The sequence below is a fragment of the Pseudoliparis swirei genome, chromosome 4, assembly GCF_029220125.1.
Source record: "Pseudoliparis swirei isolate HS2019 ecotype Mariana Trench chromosome 4, NWPU_hadal_v1, whole genome shotgun sequence".
Taxonomy (NCBI): domain Eukaryota; kingdom Metazoa; phylum Chordata; class Actinopteri; order Perciformes; family Liparidae; genus Pseudoliparis; species Pseudoliparis swirei.
The window spans coordinates 14,871,829-14,892,027 of NC_079391.1; the positions used below are offsets into that span (position 1 = coordinate 14,871,829).

A 20,199-nucleotide genomic window follows, 5' to 3' on the forward strand; every position below is an offset into this window, starting at 1 on the left:
GGTAGATCGGCCTATTGTAACCATCCAACTATTTGAGTCAGTAGCCCATATCTGTGCATCGCGAGTCAAAAGGCAGATTGCCACATTGTTTCAATAATATCTCAAAGATTTGTGTGTGTGGCTTTAGGTGAACCGAAGATAGAGCTGGACGGAAACCATCCCTCGACCTGGAAAAGTGACCGCTGCCTCCGAGCCCTGTAGTTTATATTTTTCCACCGTTTGCCTCTTCTCTCTTCTCTGGCCTGTGACATCATCACCGCTCCAAAGAGGCGCACTATATTTAGCTGCTCACACCCTGCTGGGTCTCACTACTCTGTCAATGCCTCGGCCGAGCTCCCTCCCTCCCTCCCCGCCTTAGATGGTTCATCTCTCCCAGTTAGCCCGGAAGGTTGGATGCTGGAATGAGGGGAAAGGGACCGAACTTGAGAGAATGGACTAGAAATGGACTGAAAGGAGATACAAGGAAAGATGATTATTGAGAAAGACAGAGGGGAGGTACAAGGGAACAAGCGAGATGGTGTGACTGGCTGCATCAGCCTCCATATCGTCTCCCAGTGAGGAGAGCTCACGTGTTGCCTCGTTACGCCACACTGTCACAATGTGTGCTGGCATGCTCACACAAACACTAAAAGAAAAAAGAAAAAAAGAAATGCGAAAAATAAGCCCCACAGAGCTCTGCAATACTCCACTGCCCACTTCCACTGCTGCTGAACGGTACATTATAAAAGCCTGTGTGGGAGAGAGGCTGGGGGAGGGTGCCGTGTCTGTGACTGACATTTCAAACATCCTCCCTGCACAAAATAACATCCTGGGAAGATAATCTGTGAGCGTGTGACAATTTATTCAGGCTCACGTTTCTGCAGAGTGTGAAAGCCACTGAGCGGTAGAGAGGAAGTGCAGGAGACCAAAGTGTGTGTGTTGGTTACTTCTGCCTAGAGACACCGAGCGAACTGCTTCAGCAGCCACACAGAAAGGTAAAGACGCACCGCTCCCGTTCATTTGTTAGCCTAGATTCAACACCAATGGCAAGCACTTCTTAATTCTCCGGTCGAATCTTTTTTTGTGGTTATGCACATCACTGCCCACTCTTAAATCTCCCCATCTCCCCTGCTGCTGTAGGGGCTGGTCAGTAAGACTCGAGGCAGGATGGCACCGTCGTAAAACGAGCTCGGTGCGATGCAGAAGAGGGTTCATGGGGTTTTGAACAAGTGCAACGAGTGAGCAGGAGGCGAGTCAGCAGGGTCAGGTTAGCCAGTCGTTATTCAGTATCACAAAACAGCTTCAATGCATCACAGACAGCACTGATTTAGAACAGAGAATATATCTCCATCTTCCTGGTGTCAGCTATGTGCAAAAACTACATTTTAAATGACACTTCATGTGCAGTAAGCTCTTTCTTGAGCTGGGTTGTAACGACCAATCCAGGCAGATAAGATAGATAGATAGATAGATATATACTTTATTAATCCCCAAGGGGAAATTTGTCGAGCCAGTAGCAGCAACACACAAGAATAAAAAAATAAATAAAAAAAACACAAATATAAGAAGGGTTAGGGTGATCTGGCAAGAGGTGAACTGTTGTAGAGCCTCATAGCCGTCGGCAGGAATGTTCTCCTGTATCTCTCCTTGTGGCAGCGGAGCGTGAGGAGGAGAAAGTACTCCTCTGTCCCTGTAGGAGGTGGTGGAGAGGGTGGTCCGGGTTGTCCAATATGGACACCAGTTTCTTCAACGTCCTCCTCTCCACCACCTGTTCCAGGTGCTCCAGCTGGCAGCCGATGATGGAGCCAGCCTTCCTAACCAGTTTGTTAAGACGGCTGGTGTCACCCCAGCAGACAATGGCAAAGTGCAGCACACTGGCCACAACCGACTGGTAGAATAACTCCAGCATCTTGCTGCACACGTTGAAGGATCAAGCTTCCTCAGGAAAAAGTCGACTCATCCCCTTCTTGTACACAGCGTTGATGTTGGCCTTCCAGTTCAGTCGGCTGTCGATGGAGACCACTCCACCATGTCCACGTCCACTCCCAGGACACTCAGAGGTGTAGGAGCTGTCGCCTTCCTCCTGAAGTCCACCACCATCTCTCTGGTCTTGGCCACGTTCAGCCGCAGGTGGTTCTCATCGGCCCACTTTACAAAGTCGCTCACCACTGCCCTGTACTCCTCCTCCCGTCCATCCCTAATACACCCGACCACTGCAGAATCATCAGAGTACTTCTGCAGATGGCATGACTGTTGTACTGGAAGTCACTGGTGTACAGGGTGAAGAGGAAGGAGACAGAACAGTTCCTGTCATCACTGACCACCGTTCCAGACAGCACACGGCCCATTCTGACAAACTGTGGTCTGCCTGTGAGGTAGTCAGTGATCCAGGAGATGGTGGCCACCCGCAGCTTCTCACTCAGCAGCAGTGGCTGGATGGTGTTAAATGCACTGGAGAAGTCAAAGAGGGGGGTGTGTAAGAGTTATCCTGAACAGAAAGCACGTGGCAGGAAACAGCTGGTCAGCAACCATACTCTACATTCAACAGCTGTCAGCCATCCTCACCAGCTACCATAATGATGAACGTATACAACTCAGCTGCTGCTGTTTACAACCATACGACCCGGAGTAAAACCTGCTTGTAGGTGATCAGCGATATACGCTTCAGTCCGGTGGTTAGATAAGTAGCATTCCAGAGAAATGGCTGCGAGCGGGGCAAACAATGTCTATTTTGTCGTGCCACAATGTTGTTGCACCTTTTAAAGGGTGGGCTGGCAGGCCCTGTCCGGGTGCACACAGCCAACTCTAGTTCCCCTTGAAAAGTGAAAGGGGCTTTTGGATTCAGAAGTGTCAGCTTGCTGGTCGTGCCAGCGCTCCCTGTGCAACTGTTAACTTGGAAGAGCGTCCTTGGTGCGTGTCTGCAGCGATGTCTGCAGCCCACCAGGCCCGTCTGAAAACACGCATTCCATCTTCTTTTCCCCGATTTGTGAGTGTGACTTTTTTTTGCCATACCATAAATGTGTTTATTATTACATCATTCTCTTTAGGGTCTAAGGTCCACCCACCAACGTCTCATAAAATATTGTGGGAATAACAAAGGCCGGGAAGGTTCCACACACACACAAGTAATGTGGTAGTGATTGAAGTGGGAACTAGGGGCTTTACTAACAGGTGGGCACACATGCTGCTGAGATTCATCAGATTATCCCGCCAGCACTCAGGGCAGGCTTGCCATGATACACTGTGTGTGTGTGATCCCTCTCTGCAGGACAGGTGAGGCGCAGATCTGCCTCATCTCATTCCTGCTCACGTACGGATCCAGCTACATTAGGACATGCCACCCCCAGCTCCCCAATCTCCACACACACACACACACACACACACACACACTCCCCTTCTCGAAAGTATGAAAGTGGGCTGACACTGGGCAGTTGCTATCCACCTTATGTTTCCCAGCAACAAAGCACTCAGCTGCAATGTTTTGTCTTTTAAAAAGGTCTGGTATTGCAAAAAACTAAATTATGTTTTTGTATTGTAAAGGAGGTCTAAGTGCTTAATAAATACAGGGAAAATATCAATGTAGAATCCACAGAGGACCGCCACACACAGCCTGTATTCAGAAACATTAACGCATCTAAACAAGTTATTGTAGAAACTCAATGAGAATCATACGTCTCCTATACATTCCTGAATGCACCAGAAGTGGGAACATATAATGTTGACAACAACCACGTTTTACCTGCATTTGTTTTTTCAAACGTCTTCCTTCCTTTTACTGCATATTGCATTGTTCTACATCATTTAGTTTAGTTGGATGCACCTATCCAACTTTGCTCAGTCCTGATACCGAAAGTTAAACCTGGTCTTTGGGTATCAGCTTGTGTTCTCACTTCTAGGATAAAACTCACTCGAGAATTCCTGCTCTGTGTGTGGTGTCGTCGCCATGAACAGCTGTTTGGGTTACAGCTGTACCGAAAGGATGACGCTCACCGAACTGACCGCTGTGTACCAAACGGTTGAATACAAATACAGGTAGTTACACCCCTATGTTACATATAAAACAATGTACAGTCATTGTAGGATGAGCAGCTGTCTATGACAGAACATGCGACAGTAGAGATGGGTAAGGAGTACGACTCTTAAATTGGTGGTGGCTGCTGATTAGAAAGAACCAAATTAGGTAAAAGCTCCACGGAGGGCAATGCTGCCATTGCTATTTAAATGCTCCCAGTGCTCGTCTGGCAGCCAAAACAAAACAATCCTCTGCTTTCAAATGGATGCTGTGCACTTTGAAAACCTCCCTTAAATCGGAGGTGTTGCGTCTTTGAAGGAACGACATTTGCGCGTTTATTGAATCACCGCTGTCAAATATGATCCTCCATTTGGAGGCAACAGCTTGTTGTGTTCTTCCAATGCTCCCACCCACCCACACAACCCACCACCACCCCTGCCACACACTCTTTAAACTTTCCAGTGAAAGCAATTAAGAGAAGGCCATTATCGCTTTGCATTTCTAAAGAGCACGATGAGTAGTTCTACATTCTGGTACCACCATCAGATAAAGAACCAGGGCTGAAATGCTATTCACTATTGCCTTTAGATGTTGCTCCTTCAAGGTCTTATTTGCATTCATTATATTGTAACGGTACAGAAGTAGCCAAACAACTTCCAGACATGTATTTTCATTACTTCAAACTAAAGTAAAAACTAAAATATTTGAGTTGTCTTGCTTTGTTGTGTGTCATATCAGTATGAACCACTGAGTACAGCTCCAACAGAGCAGATGCTTCTGGCTTTATAAATCTCACCTATTTGGATTGATTTATATCAACATAATGATGACAACCTCACACATTGTGCAGTCCTCCTGGCCATGTAAAAGGCTTATATATAGAACAAAACACTAGAGAGATAAACAGAGAGAACATTACTGATAAAGCTCCGTCCTCTGTCCCCCTCAGGCCTCTGTGACAGGTGCTGTGCTTGTTTCCACTACCATGCAGGCCCCCATTTCTCTGCAGCTCATCCCAGTTGGCTATGTGAGGCACACTACTGGAAAGTTGGAGAATACAATGCCAACTGGGGCACAGGTGAGGCGAGCATGGGGTCACCATCAACATGTCTGCACTGGGAAATGATGAAACTGGAGCTTATTTGGTCTTAAAAAGAAAAACAATGAGCTGGTGTAAATGTCTGATACCAACACTTTGGCTGAACTCAATAACCTGTTTGTGTTCGAGGAAACACACAAACACACGCACAGGATTTGAGAAATTGACTCGCAGCTTTGCCATTTTAATTCATCAAGGGGTGGCAACCATTTGCTGATACCAAAATATAGCATTTCACTTTGCTCTGGACTAAACATGGTGCTGTGAGACTCAGGGGGGAGAGAGAAGAGATGCGACGCCTTATTGTTCATATTATCTTATTCAGGGTCCAGTGGTCGACGTCACACCAATACTAGAAGGACGGCCAACTGGCTCATGAGTGAAACAACAAGCGTCAACAGAGAGCCAATGAGAAGATTTTCCATTATAAGAACAAGGTGCGAATTTAAGGCGTCAAAATAAATTCTGCCTTTCTGAAATCGTGGATGGAGCACATTTTTATGTTTGTCACTTGTTTATTTATGTGAGAGCATAAATTCCTTCTCCTGCTTTGTGCCCCCCCGAGGCAGGCATAAACAGGATTATTTACCGTCTAATTCTAGCATTCATCCACATCAGTGACAGTTTTTGCAGCATCCAGCGCAGCATCTACTGGATTCTGTTGTCAAAGAATAACAGTAAATTTCATGCAATCTCCATATCAAAGAGAAACTGCATAGAAATATAACTTGGAATTGTAAGCCACATTACAATAAATATGAAAAACTGAAAATCTGAGATGACATTTCTCATGATTAACTGCAATGAATAGAGAACAAGCCTGCTGTGATGAGTCCAATGAATGAGCAGAGAAAATCACCTCTTCTCCTTTTTGCACCGAACATTTAAAAATAAAGCTTTTCACAACATAAAGAAATCTAGGCATACCCAAATTATATTTGACCTTGCTGGTTTTGTTAAAGGGAACAGTCGGAAACCAAAAGGCCTAAAGATAATCAATGAGCAGCACAGGACCAATAGAAAACAAGAAAAACATTCAATAGTGAGGGTGAATAAATAAATCCGTATGTAGACAGAGTTGTTAACCAAATTCATGGGACCATCGAACAACAACATACTGTTGTAAACTCAAATACGACATTTATTGATCAGAACAGATTCAAAATATACTTTGTGCTTTATGTGTGATTCTCTGAAATCAGCTGGGGAGGCATGTAGGAACAGCTGTTGGCAGCGCACATAACAGCTGTTTGCAGCTGGCTTCCATCTCTCTCCCTCTCTCCCTCGTTCACTGTCATTGTCTTTTAGTCTCTCGGTTGTTACAATGAGGGGAAAAGTAGAATCGGGACCGGAAGTTCTATTGACACAAAGAGCAAGAAGTCTAAATGGTTTGACGATTGGCAAGACTTGACCAATCAGAGCCATGTCGAATCTAAGCTTTACAATATAATCATTGTACTTTGGATTATTGATCAATAAATCATTTCAGCGCCATATATGTAGATGTCCAGTCACCAACATTCTACTTCAGATTGTGAAAGTTTCTCCAAAAGAAAACAGGGTTGCTGCTTTTTCATAACCCAAAAAGACCCAATTTACTGGGGATTGGTCGTGCCTGGCTGTTACATGATGCATCTGGTCACTCCAGTCAGTGCAAATATCCAGTGTATCGGATCAGGCCATCACTAGAATCACTATTAAAAAAATAAAACTTGCTGCTAAAACTAAAATAGCTTCTGGCTGTATTTATAAAACCGAGTGAGTGTTGAGTGAGGAGCAGGATGTAGGGGAGCGGTTGTGGTGGAGTTAGGGTAGTCGCACCCAGCGATGGAAATTAGTGAAACACTATCACACCGGTACAACTTGCTACCCTGTTGCTAGTCAACGTAACGGACTTCTGAAAATGACGTGCCAATGTGAAAATATGTCTACGGTGTGCAACAAATTTAAATAAAAACCCCACAAAACAAATGATTTCTGATTTGAAAATAAAAAGGCAGGTATAGAGACTAATTGAGGAAATTTAAACAACACATCTAACATTTATTTACAGTTATACTTCAACACCACCAAATCTGTCAAATTCACCAGAGATCGGAATCAACACCTCTGAGACACGGTGTAGACAAAATAAACTGCCAATCTTAATAGTTTAACGCCAATGTACACAAACTGATGTACGAGTGCAAAACCCATTGTTTCCATTCCTCATAACATACATGCACACAGACACAGAAACTCAAATAACTGAAAGGATGGATTCACAAACACAGCTCTGATTGGAAGACTGAAAGTCACCATCACTGTTAGGAGGTCAAGTGTGCATCGCAACCATCGTCAAGCACAACAGAGTAAACACCAGCTTTACTTTTCAAGAATAAAAACACTAGAAAGTATGCGAAATGATGCACATGCTGCGGTTTGCCTCGTAGATTTATATGTGTTACTGTGAGTGAGACCGTTGCAAAGTGAAAAGGAAAAACTACCGCAAATACCACTTAGTACCAAAAGACGACACCACACCTTCTGTTGTTGACCGTCATATTATTATTGCATTCTCCTCCTCACTGCTAGGATGAGGTCGGACACTAGCTCAGCCCGTCCAGTCGACTTAAATAATGTTGGTGTTTTCAAATAGCATACCGTGGGTTCTTGCTGGCTGACAACACAGGCTAATGCATTCAGCGGGTGAGTTACAAGCTTCGTGGCGTGTCTGAGAAGCAGCCAATAAAGATGCAGGACAGAAAATTGACAGTCGGCACACCTCTGATGTCTTATCTGAACACATCACTGTCACACAAACAAGTCTCTCTCTTTCTCTCCCTTTTCCTTTCCCTCTCTCTCTCTCTCTCTGAATGTGAAGGCGTATGAGAGTGAGTCACTCTCCCTTCTGGCCATGAAAAAAAAAACTGCAATCTGTGGCAGGGAGACTGACTGGGCCTTGACAATTTTAATTTAAATACATAGGACCTACATTTTCAAATGACTGTGCATCCATTAGTTGATCAGGACTGTATTTAACGTATTACGAATCTTAGTTTGGTAATGAGGGAAAAATAAAGCCGGTAAACCACAAACACATTTCAAGCTGACTGCAACAGCATTTCAATCGTAGCGAGTATCCATCCAGGTGATTACGGCTATCAATGACAATCAGGAGGTTCTGCTGGACATAAAACCCAGCAGCAGAGCTTACAGCTCAGACCCAACCACTCAGGCCAGAGAGACATACAGAAATAGATGCAGAACAAGAATGACCAGTCCTGGCCTTCCATCTGCACTAAGACTAGCGCTAGCTACGAGCTAGCTACGAGCTAGCTTAAACATGGTTATAATGGATAATTTATTATTTATTGGGCTACTTTTATGAATGCAAGACTTGCAATAAACGTTCCGGTACTAATCTCAGTTACCGCTGCTCGTCATCATCGGTCTCCACGTGTTCAGGGGGACCGGTGACGGTCTCCCCATCGCGCCCAGCCTGACGCTGGTGTGCTCGGCTCGGCCTCACGCAGTCACACACGGCGCATGCCTCCTGTCAAAGTTAAATGAGAGGCTCGTAACCTGCTGACAGGGCGGAGTCACCAGAGAAGTTCACAACAATAGTTTTTTTCAATTTCAATCGGCTCAGGCACCGGAAGGAAGCACCGGAATGTGCGTTGCGTTTTCGGTCCGGGTAATACCGGTTGTATTGGAACCGGTGCCCACATTGGCACCGGTTTCCGGTACCCAACCCTAACTAAGACACAGTTTTCACCCTCACCACAGTGGATGGCTCGTGCACTGTCGTGGATGCGAAAACAAAGCTCTTCAAACATGACGACAAATGTTCTTGACCTGACATAGCGGGTTGCTGTGTGAAAAACTAACTTTGTGTCGTCTCCAGCTCTTTCTGAGCCCTTCTTTTGCATGCTGACAAAGCCAATCAGACAATATGGAGTCAACTTTAGTAGCATAACACAGTGATTTTATCAACAGTCTAAGTGATGCAGCCGCAGCACAGGAATAACTTTTCACATTCGTTGAAAGATAACTGAAGCGATCAAAAGGAACAATGATAAATCCCGTTAGCGAGTGTCGTCTTAACCCCAGCCTGATCGTCAAACTGTTGCACCGGCTGATACGTTTCATCCATACAACAACGAAGGACCTAGACTTGCGAAGTCATTCTGCATCCATGTTGTAATGACAGCGGCACACATTGCCCCAGCAAGGCGAGGAACATGATAATACATGGGAGTTAGGTAATGAGGGACCGTTGTAGGGCTGCAACAACGAATTGATAAAATCGATAAAAATCGATTATTAAAATAGTTGGCAACGAATTTCATTCTCGATTCGTTGCGTCGCGCGATTATTACGGCACTCAATAAGTCGCGGAGAATTAAAAAAAGTAGAGTTGAACGCAGAGCGAAGGGAGAGGACAGAACGCTGCGTTGTGAGAGCCAATCAGCGATGAGCAGGGTTGCCAGGTCTGTGTGACAAAACCAGCCCAAAACCAGCCCAATGGCCAATAAAACCAGCCCAAAAACCAGCCCAATATCAGAACTCAAAATATGCCCGTGCCAAACCATATACACTGCTTTTAAAGTCCATGTCCATGTGTGTACGTGCTGATCTGGAGTCAGTTTGGTAGGATTTGGGTATAAAAAAATTATTTCATTTAAAATATGGATTTCTATTTAAAGATATTCATGTAATTTGCATGCAAAATAGGTCTACCCGAACCAGCGGACAAGAAATTCAACCCGCGGCAACACTTGAAAAGTAGCCCAATTCCGCGGGAAAACCGCGGACCTGGCAACACTGGCGATGAGCTGCTCCGCTGTTGGTGAATCTAATTGGCTGCTGCTACTCACGTGGCGCTGGAAGCGGAAGTCCTTCACGTAGTTGGAGACATTCACGGAGCTGTGTGCGCCTACGGGTGACGTTATGAACCCAGACACCAGGGCGCTACATGTTACGACGTGTGTGGCATTTCCACAAGAAGTATAACGTAGAAAAAGTGGTTATTTATTCCGTGGCGGATGGCGGAAAATATTTTTACACGGAGAAAGGCAACAGAGATAAGCCCCGCCCCCTCAACGACGCGCATGACGCGTTTAACCCACAAATAGTCGGCTGAGTAAACAGGCGAGTAAGCGCTGTCAAATCTCTTTGTGACGGTTCATCCACAAGCTGACCAGTGGACCTCCAGGACCTTTCATGACTTTAAACCAAATTTCCATGATTAAACATTTTGTGAAAACTCACGATACATGAACAAGTGAGAAGATGTAGTATTTAATCTAACAATGAGAATTCCAAAGCATACAGTATATATTCCGTGTAAATTAACATTTGAATCCAACACATTTGCATTACTTTTACAAAAATGTTGGAATTTTATTTTCTTCAATTACTTTTCTAGGCCTGGAAATAGCCATTTAAAAATCCCATGTCTGTTCCAGATTTTCCATGACCGTACGAACCCGGTTTTGAATAAAAGGTTGAAAATTACATTTTTTAAATCCGATTAATCGAAAAAATAATCAACAGATTAATCGATTATGAAAATAATCGTTAGTTGCAGCCCTAGACCGTTGTGCTCTTCAGTGGTACTATGTCGAGAATCAGGTCCACAAACGGAGCCAAAGACAGCAATAAGTGAAACATTTGACATGTAGAACACCGAAGTGAATAAGGAAGTGAATAATAATAGAGTCCTATTTAATTGGCAAATACGTAGGTTGTTAAATAAATACCGGACGTGTTGGTAGGTGTCTGTCAGACTAAGAGTAAAGAAGAGGAAAAACAGACAAGGGAATATTTATGGACACTGGATGAGGACAGAGGAGGGGACAAACAGGAACAATTAAGACCAAGGATTATTGTCAATACCTTTTGAACTGCAATAATCAAACCAAGGGAATAAGCTCCTGAAAGCCTCTGGTATACATTGCATGTTGGTTTCCCCAACAACACTTCTAAATATAACCCTCCACAACTGGAGCAAATGTTGAATAATGAAGCGCGGGAGGTTCTGGAGAAGGAAGCCATTGCAAAGAAAATTTAGCCAACAGACTTACATAATAATTCACATTTCCTTCTGCAAAGCTCACAGCCAAACACATGGGAGCATTATATCCACATCTACCCGATTTAGAAACACAAGTTTCATGTATACTCCTTGTTTATTCATCTTTACATTTTAAAGTCTTCCTATCACATATGATAAGCTGGTTGGTGTACAGGAAGAGTGCACATCTTTAATGCACAGCATGTACTAAAATATGAAACTAGAAGTACTAGTACATCAACATACACTACTTGTGTCACACAAACCAAGGCCATAGGGTTTCTTCTCAAATGCATTCTTTGCATATTAGCCATCTCTGAGGCCGTGTCAAACAGGAGAGGCGTGTCAGAGCCGGCACACACTGTCCAACACGGACGCTGTGGGAGCCTGGCAGGCTACAGTGCAGCAGAAACAAACACACTTAATCTCAAAATCCCACAACACGACCAAAGAGACCTGATTCTTTATTCGTAGGCGACTGGAAGGTCATCGACTGGCCTCTGATGGCCATATGGGGGGAAACCAGTGTTTTCTCAGCAACCATGCAAGGACTACAGCCAAAGTGCCCGATAGTTTGAGTCTGACAAATCCTTGTGACTTATTCACCACACACACACAACTGCAGTGGTGTTAATGTCATCATAGCCATCTTGCCTCAAACCCACAAATCCAGGAGGTACATTAATTATGATAGATGTGTCTTTTCTCGAACAAGTAAGAATACGAGCTGGGTTAGGGAACGACACTTTGTGATACCAATGTAAAGTTTAGGTACCGCATAACACCTTTTGTTCGTAAACAATGATGTATTGGAAACGAGTTGAACTACATTTTTTGTTATCCGTCTTTCCAGCGGTCTAACTCAAATAAACGGCCATACACGACATTGACAGAGTCAGGAAACGGTCCAATTTGGGCGATACTTTAATGGAACTGACATTCAATACTTGGCCCAATCAAGAGGATGAAAGAATGCGAGGGTGTTTATGCACTGCCATCAAGTCCTGGCCAAAGGTCATTAAACATGCCAAAGAGGGCAAAATAGGAAGCGTGAGCAGGACTGATGATCACGATGTGAGAACAGTACAACACTCTGGGATGCCAGAGGAGGGTAAACTCAACTAGATGACTTCCAAAGATTCTGAATCACACACACACACACACACACACACAAAAGACCTCACAATGCTTTTAAACAAAAGCTGCCGCACACAGCTCCTCCCTTTTCTCTACTTCACTGTGGCTCTCCTGCTTTCCTTCTGTTATGGTTATCTACATCTCTGGGAACAATAAGGTAGAGGCAGTGGAGCCCAGAGAGGGCCACAGATGTCTCCCGACCCACCCCCATGCTACATTCAGCTCTCACTCCTGTTGGCAGACAGCAAAGGGGAGGCAGAGTGTAGTGTGTAGGTATTGGTTGTGGTGGTAATGGAGGGGTGGCAGGAAGGGATAGAGGGGAACTAAAGCTATTGTTACCATCAATACATATGACATCATTTCCATGACCCCCAGCTGCTCTTTCTTCCCTCAAAGTGAAGAGGAAGAGAGCAGCCAGTACGTTATGGAGAGTCAGTATATTCTCAAAACCCTGCAGGATAGTTACGTTGGAGACAAAAAGACAAACAACCCGCCCAGCCACTCTAATATGGGCAAGAAAGATGAGAAGTGTGTGGGTACCATTTGAGGACCTCTATGGTGTCCATCGCTACTACATTCATTCACAAAGTGAGCTCCCCTTCTCATCAACAGGCAGAGTCGGTATTGATCTTCCCTCTGGATTTTCTATTCAGTCTGCTGGTTGGCACCGAGAACAGGGAGGCTGTCTTCCAGAAACTTTATTCAGCGGCCATTGATCTGCAATTAAACAGAGACCCTGCAATACCCCAACAACTCGGACTCTCAAATGCCTCAAACAGAGGACATCCATACACATTACATTTTCATGCAATTTGATATCATAACCAATGTGAGGCAAACCAAACGGGGGCTTTTATAGTTGGGGAGAGCTGTGACTAAAGACAACGGAAAACATCTTGAAGACATTTGGTTTTCCGTCTCGCTAGTTGTATGCATCAGGCCTTACTCGCATCTGGCAACAGTTAGTGTCTACAAACCACTGATAGACACATAGAGGCATATATTAACACCCATAACGTCATGCAACACCAAACAAAGCATATAGATGTGTAGCCTAGTGTAGATTACCTGAGAGAGCGTCAAAATGTTTAATGCGTGTTTAGTTATAATTAAACTGCACTTGGAAAGCATTGCTGCGTTTGTGCATTTACATCAGAACTGTTTTGTGTGCAATTTTAACATAAGTGTTTCTTCAAAGCAGAGAAGCGTTGCATGAATCTCAGGGGAAAGTTACTGTGACAAATGCTGCACATGGTAACACCACTTGGAAGCCCACCATCGAGCATGCTTGTAGACAGATGACCAGGGCATGCCATTGGCAGAGCTGCATAGTCACACAAGTACTACTGCATACTAATATTTGTTTTAAATTCATTTTGGTGTATACTGATGGGATTCTGTCTGTGGCAAAACAGGATTCACAATGCAACCAATAGCAATTATGCATTATCAGCTAATATATCTACCACTAAAAGACAGTCAGAGCAAGAAATTAGGAGGATGAGTGGCTACAACAGCTGGCAGACAGCCAGAGGATCTCAGGGTGCGGTGACTCGATATCCCAGAAAAGGCAAGAGACATTCCCGAGACAAACAAGCAGAGTGCTGGTTTGGCCGAGGGAGCAGACGGCAGAGTGAACGTGAGAGGGAAAACAGCAGAGGAAAGAGGAGGCCGTGGGCTTCAGCATGGGGAAGGGAACCATATGCCAGCACAGTTCAACACACAAGGGGTCTGTGACAAAACGTCTGCAAAGGCAAAGTCTCCCTCACCCTCTGGTTTCTGTCCGTCTTCCTGATTTCTCCGATCGGTCCTGGTAGCAAAACATCTACTGCCCATCCCCCAAAACACACAAGACTCCCACTCCGCTCCCTTCCTTCCTTCTACTCTGCAGAGAGACGTGCAGGTTGGAAGCGGAGGACCAGGAGGACGAAATGGTGCGGGACGGGTTAAGTCCAAACCGATCCATCTGCTTCCTCGTCTGTCGTCCTGGCTGGCTGCTGGCCCCGGTCCAGCTCTTACACAGCCGGACGCAAAGCATCAACACATACACACAACTGGACGGCACACATCAAAAAACCACTATGCTGTCAAAGTATATTTGCAATGTTATTTTTCCTATATGGAGAGGGAAATGATTTCCAGATGGCCCCCAACAAGAAACTCGTGCCCTATAGGCCAAAGACCTGGCTAATACATTGATGGGAACATTTCAGAGCGTCTTTAGTATTTCACTACAATCCTACTGAACAAACTATGGGCACAAGCAAATATGTTCCTTCATGGAAACTGGACAATTTCAAAAGGAAAGGGGGTCACGACATTTTTCAATGTCTACATTTACATGAACAAAAATATTGTTTTACAAAACAAAGCTTAGCGCCTGAGAATAGAGTTTACATGAGTCAGTTAATGCTTACACCCTGATGTTCACACTTACACCAGTTTGATTGTAGCAAACCGGCTGAACCAGCAGCCTAGCATGTTGTGGCGCCTTAATAAAAAGCTGACATCAGCAACCTGTGTGGACTGTCAGTGCTAAATCCGGCTTGTATTGCTTTAGTAGAAGCAAAAGGACAACGTGATTCATATAATAGTATGTCCGTTCATTAATTGACTAACTAGTTTTGACAGGCCTGCACAATTTATCCGAGGATGGCATCATGAAGGAGATCAAATGTCGTGGTACTGGTTTGGGTTTGGATTTTTCCTAGCAGCCCAAACCGACAGGAAAGGCCTTTAAGGAAGTCAATGAGGACTGGACTGGGGGACAATTTCCTTAACACTTCTACTGACTTCTCTCTGGGTCTCTTTTGGCTTTCATAAGAGTGTAAAACGGTCAATTTAAAAGATTAGGTGTCTCATCCCACTTAATTCAGATATGCTTACACTGATCATGACCGTACATAAACTACGACCACCTGTTTTCATCGTTTACATAACATTTGCAACTAGAATGGGCACTCGGTAGAGCGCATACCTTCGCATATCACAAGATTGGGCATTGAATTATGAACATTTTGGCATTAGTTGCATGCCAATTGGATATAAATTGACCGCGCTATGGTAAAAAGAATATTTTGACCTTTTCATGACCTTGACCTTTGACCCGATCGATCCCTAAATCTAATCAAATGGTCCCCAGATAATAACCAATCATCCCACCAAATTTCATGCGATTCGGTTAAATACTTTTTTACTTATGCGAATAACACGCACGCATACATACAAATACACTGCGATCAAAACATTACCTCCACATTTTCAATGCGAAGGTAATAACTGTCGAATATGTTGCCTCGTTACGTTGTTTCGGATTATAATCACATTGGCGAGTGCATGTAAACATTGCTTTCCCTACTGCTTAATAATGAAACTACGATATAGTGAAAGCTAGAAAAAAGAAACCATATGCTACATTGTTAACAATACTTGTCCCCACTTATTTGACCTACACCTTCAAAACTAAAATACCAAAAATACAGAATAAAAAGGATACGATATGAGTTTGATAGCGCTATTTCAGTTATCGGCCCTCAATGAAATGGATATACATGCAATGACAGATCAATGCATTGTGCATCACTGGTCAGCTGCAGGGAATCAAAAGGCAAGAGACTAAAGGGAGGGGCCAACAGTGTACATTGCTGCACACACCCTAAATAAAAGACGATGTTGTCATTGAGAGGAGCGGTTGTCTGATCAAGGAGCACCTGGGTAGGGAGAGGCCCAAACCTGCTGAACCCTCAACGTTATTCTAGTCGAGCCTTTTGTATTGCAACAACACAACAAAGATGCCGGCCTCTATGCAGTACACCGTCCTGGATTTGCAAGGGTGAAGTTAATACAGCGGGATTTGTATAGGCCGCCGATTTTGAGGAGTGAGTGAGACACACAGACAGAGAGGGGCGTACAGACTTACAGTATGTCAGACAACAAGGTCAGCCCATCCCGGGAGAGGGGTTGGCTTTCCAACAGAGTACAGCCACTTGAAACCAAGGTCATCGCTCTGTGGCTCAGAGGGACGGGAGAGTCAGGCAAGACGGGGACGGCGTTGCCACATGGCCTACGGATACGTTTGATGCGTTGTGTAAGCTGAATGAGAGCCTAACTGTCTCTGCATGTGCGTGCCTTCAAATTGATGCGATTCAGATCCTTGGCAGAAAATAAACAACTGAATGAATGACATATCCACACCCATTCAGGAATTTCCTGAAACCAGATGCTTTTCTGACATAAACAAATCAGTCCATTATCGCTGCTATTACGGCTAGAAACTGTAGTGGAGCAATCACGAGCGGTGTCGTTCAGTCTTTCACAGCCCGTTGCATGGTTTTGACTGACTTCCTAGAAAAAGAGGCCTATTGAGGAGCATTGTAGTCATAAAGCTGAAGATTAGAGCAGAGTTTCCTGTAGATGTTTGACACGGTCAAACATATGGTTAAGTTGACTAATTCAGACTGGCTGCTAATCCAGGCTGAGCTCTTACACTCTCCTGTGTAGACATACAAGCCTATATAGGGCAGTTTGGGCCCCTTTGTTATATTTCTCCACTGCCTTTAGTGTTGATCATGGGAGGATAAGGGCATTAGCAAGGCAAAGAAGGAGCCATGAGATGCCAAAAGATACAAGAAAAATAGAGCATTAACTAAACATGCGACTATACTTCGACAGCCACTAATTTGATTATATGCTTTGCGTGACATAACAATTAGCGATGGTACAAATATCGATCTATTCTAGTTAACCATGTTGACAGTACGCGTCCTCACTGAGAGCTCGTAAACATGAGTGAGCTTCATATTTGCACAATACACCCAACATTTGAATAAGCCAAGTGCAAAACCTCCAAAGGGGGCTGTAGGAGGGCTGCTGGCTTCAGCTGGATGAGGGTTACTGGACCAACAAACAAAACATAACTGTTTAAGGAGGCAGGGCTTCTTCAATGTTATCTTATCCTCCCCCACCTTGGACAAGGGCCTAGCAGCTCTAAAATTAGCTGTCACATCTAAACACAGTCTTCGGTGTAGCAGCTACTCTTTGATGGGAACTTGGCTCATGGCTGACGCACTGAAAGCACACTCGAGCCATCTCAAAATACAGAGATGACTCCAAGATAGTATACAAATGCAAACTAGAGACCCAATGTCCTTGAATGTCTCTATTTTAACATTGGACAAGTTACATTTAAGTCGTTCACTATAACAGTAGAATCAACTTTATATTGTTGGAAATGTCATTAATTTCAGTGCAGTACTAATGTAATGTACAATTTTTTCAAATCAATATGAAATGAGGGAAAAAAACAAATAAGTCACATAGGCAGGCTAGTGGTGTATGGCGTCGACCAAAAAACTGCCACAACAATGAACATCTATTCTTAATACAATCCACATCTATGAATACAATCCAAATAGTGTTCTAAGAGAGTATAAAATGATATCTCACAAGATGTATTTTATTAACTATTAAAGCCAGGGAAAAACTAGAGGGCCTTGACAAGATTCTTAAGATAAATCAATCATACGAGTGAGCCAAACTGAAAAAAAGAAACGCAAAGTTGAGCTGCTGTACAGATGTAGAAGTGATGCTTAAGATGATTTAGAATGACGTATAAAGAAAGAAACAGATATGACTCGACAGGGAGGACTGTGACATAAAACCGGCTAAAGAAAATACAGGGTTACAGTCAATGAGGGAATAAGTAGATTGTAGAAGACATGGCAATTCATAGACCACCAACATTATGAAGCTGCAGCCAGTCTAAATCAGGATAACCATCAGGTACAGATCCTGTTGGAGCGTGCGTGTATTAACATGTACTTAAGCTTGTGGAAAACAGTGCCTGGGAAGCAACCATGACCTCCCAAGAAGAGCAGGAAGAAACATCTTGATGGAAACACACCAACATCCTGCGCAGAGATATTACAATATTCAACTGTATTTGTTTAGTATTCAGCAGGGAGTGCTTGTTTAAATGATGTGATCAATGTAGCTCCGCGCTCTTCCAAAACTCTTGACTGGTTTGTTGCAGACTCTTTTGGGATGAATCCTTGCGCTGGACACTGCGACCAGCCAGATAGGTCATTGCTGTTTCAGCTTTTGTTTGTACTCGAGCTAGCAGGAGGCCAAATACAGCAATACAGACTTGTGGGCCGTTCTTTCCCCTGGTAAACGTTAGCAAAAGGTTTTGCAAAGAGATCATTTTCATAATCCATATGGACATATGCATTCCTTGACACAGATATAAATAACCCTAACCCTCTGAGTAAAAAGTATGAGCTGCATACATGTACACAAACACACAACTTAATGTGAGGCCAGAAATCCAAGAGACATCTTTTTGAAAAATCCTCGACGATGTATAATATTTACTGAATGTGGTAAATGGAAACATTGCTATTGCTTATATGCTGCCACTGTGATGGTTAGTTTACTTCTTTATAATTTCACAACACAAGTCCGTTGTCATCTTTCAGCAGCAAAACCCCCAAATCATTAGAGAGAAAATGCAGAAATAAAGAACAACCCTTTGACTCAATGCTGCAAGATGTCATACATAAAGCTGCTATTTTTCCTTTTCCTCTCTCACACCTACGAGCTACTTCTACTCACTCAGAGTGCTAACTGGTCTTAACCTCCATTACAAAGAGCACACTGGGCTCCCACTTCCACCCTTACAGTGACAGACTGCCAGGTTGGGAAGTGTGTGTGTGTGTGTGTGTATGTGTGGTCGAACTGCACAGGACTGGCAGAAAAACACGGAATTTGGTAATACTCAACCCGTCAACCTGAAGAAATATGACAGACCTCCAATACTCCTGAAATTAACTAACTGAACTAACTGAATTCTCTATAATTTTGCCACCTAGTGCCCCCCTTATACACTTAAGGGGTTGCTACCATGCAAGGTGCCCAGACATGGACTAGCTCTGCCGAGGGTCAAACAGCCAATATTCAGTCAGTCTGGCAAGAAGAGGCTAGATAAACAATGTTGTGCTCTTGTAAACAATGCTGTGCTCTTGTAAACAATGTAATCATAGACATATTGGTTGTATGAATGTTGATGTTTATTCAGGAGATTGGTAATTTGACTCCGCACCTTGCATGGTAGGCCCATCCAGCGGTGTATGAATGGGTGAATGATATGTAGTGAATGACATTTAGTGTTACAGCGCTTTAAAAGATTGAGACTAGACCGCTATTAAAGTGCATTTACCATTACCGTCAGAATTCCGCTCTTCACGTAAAATTTAAGTTGGAAAATATACAGAATTTTGGATAATTCCTGTATTGTTTATATTGAATGTATATTGCAAAACTTGTTTTGGTCTGTTTTCCCCCCCATCGTTGTCCAGCCCGAGTTCATTCGAGGTGTATTGGATGTCTTTAAAAAAACATATGGTTCATTATTAAATCGTGGTGGGGCTAGCCAGCCTGTAGGCAATTAATGGGAAACACTGGATAAGTCATTGAAAATGTGAACTATTTCCTTTTGTTTTTTGTATCAAGCCGTGTTTGCTTAAATTGAAGACATGTCACGATATGACCATTATAGCGTGCACATATTGCAATGTTGATGCTGAAAAGTGTGTCACCACTGGACATGCCGTGTAGCTCCTGGGCAGCCAGTAATGGATGGTTCTACTTAGTACTGGATACCCTTGCTTTCCATCTGCCTGAAACTGTACGACCTATGGCAGACCTCAAATTCCTAATTGCCTAAGATGTGAGCTCGCTGCCATTCAGCTTGCTATTAGCGTATTTCTCGGCACTCCATGCCACAGTGCCTCGCCTGTTCCCTGCAAACAGACTCCTTCTATACGGCATCAGTGTGCAGCCTGCCTGAGGGGGAGGAGGAGGCGCATTAGAGGGGAGGAAGAAGGGAAGGCTGGAAAAACAAAGCCTCTATAGTCG

General features: G+C 43.9%; 1 protein-coding gene across 3 annotated transcripts in view; it reads right to left on the reverse strand.

Annotated features, from left to right (window-relative positions):
* Positions 1 to 20,199, reverse strand: part of ankrd11 (ankyrin repeat domain 11) — a 99,294-nt gene that overhangs the window by 48,566 nt on the left and 30,529 nt on the right. The gene's annotated exons all lie outside the window — the stretch shown is intronic.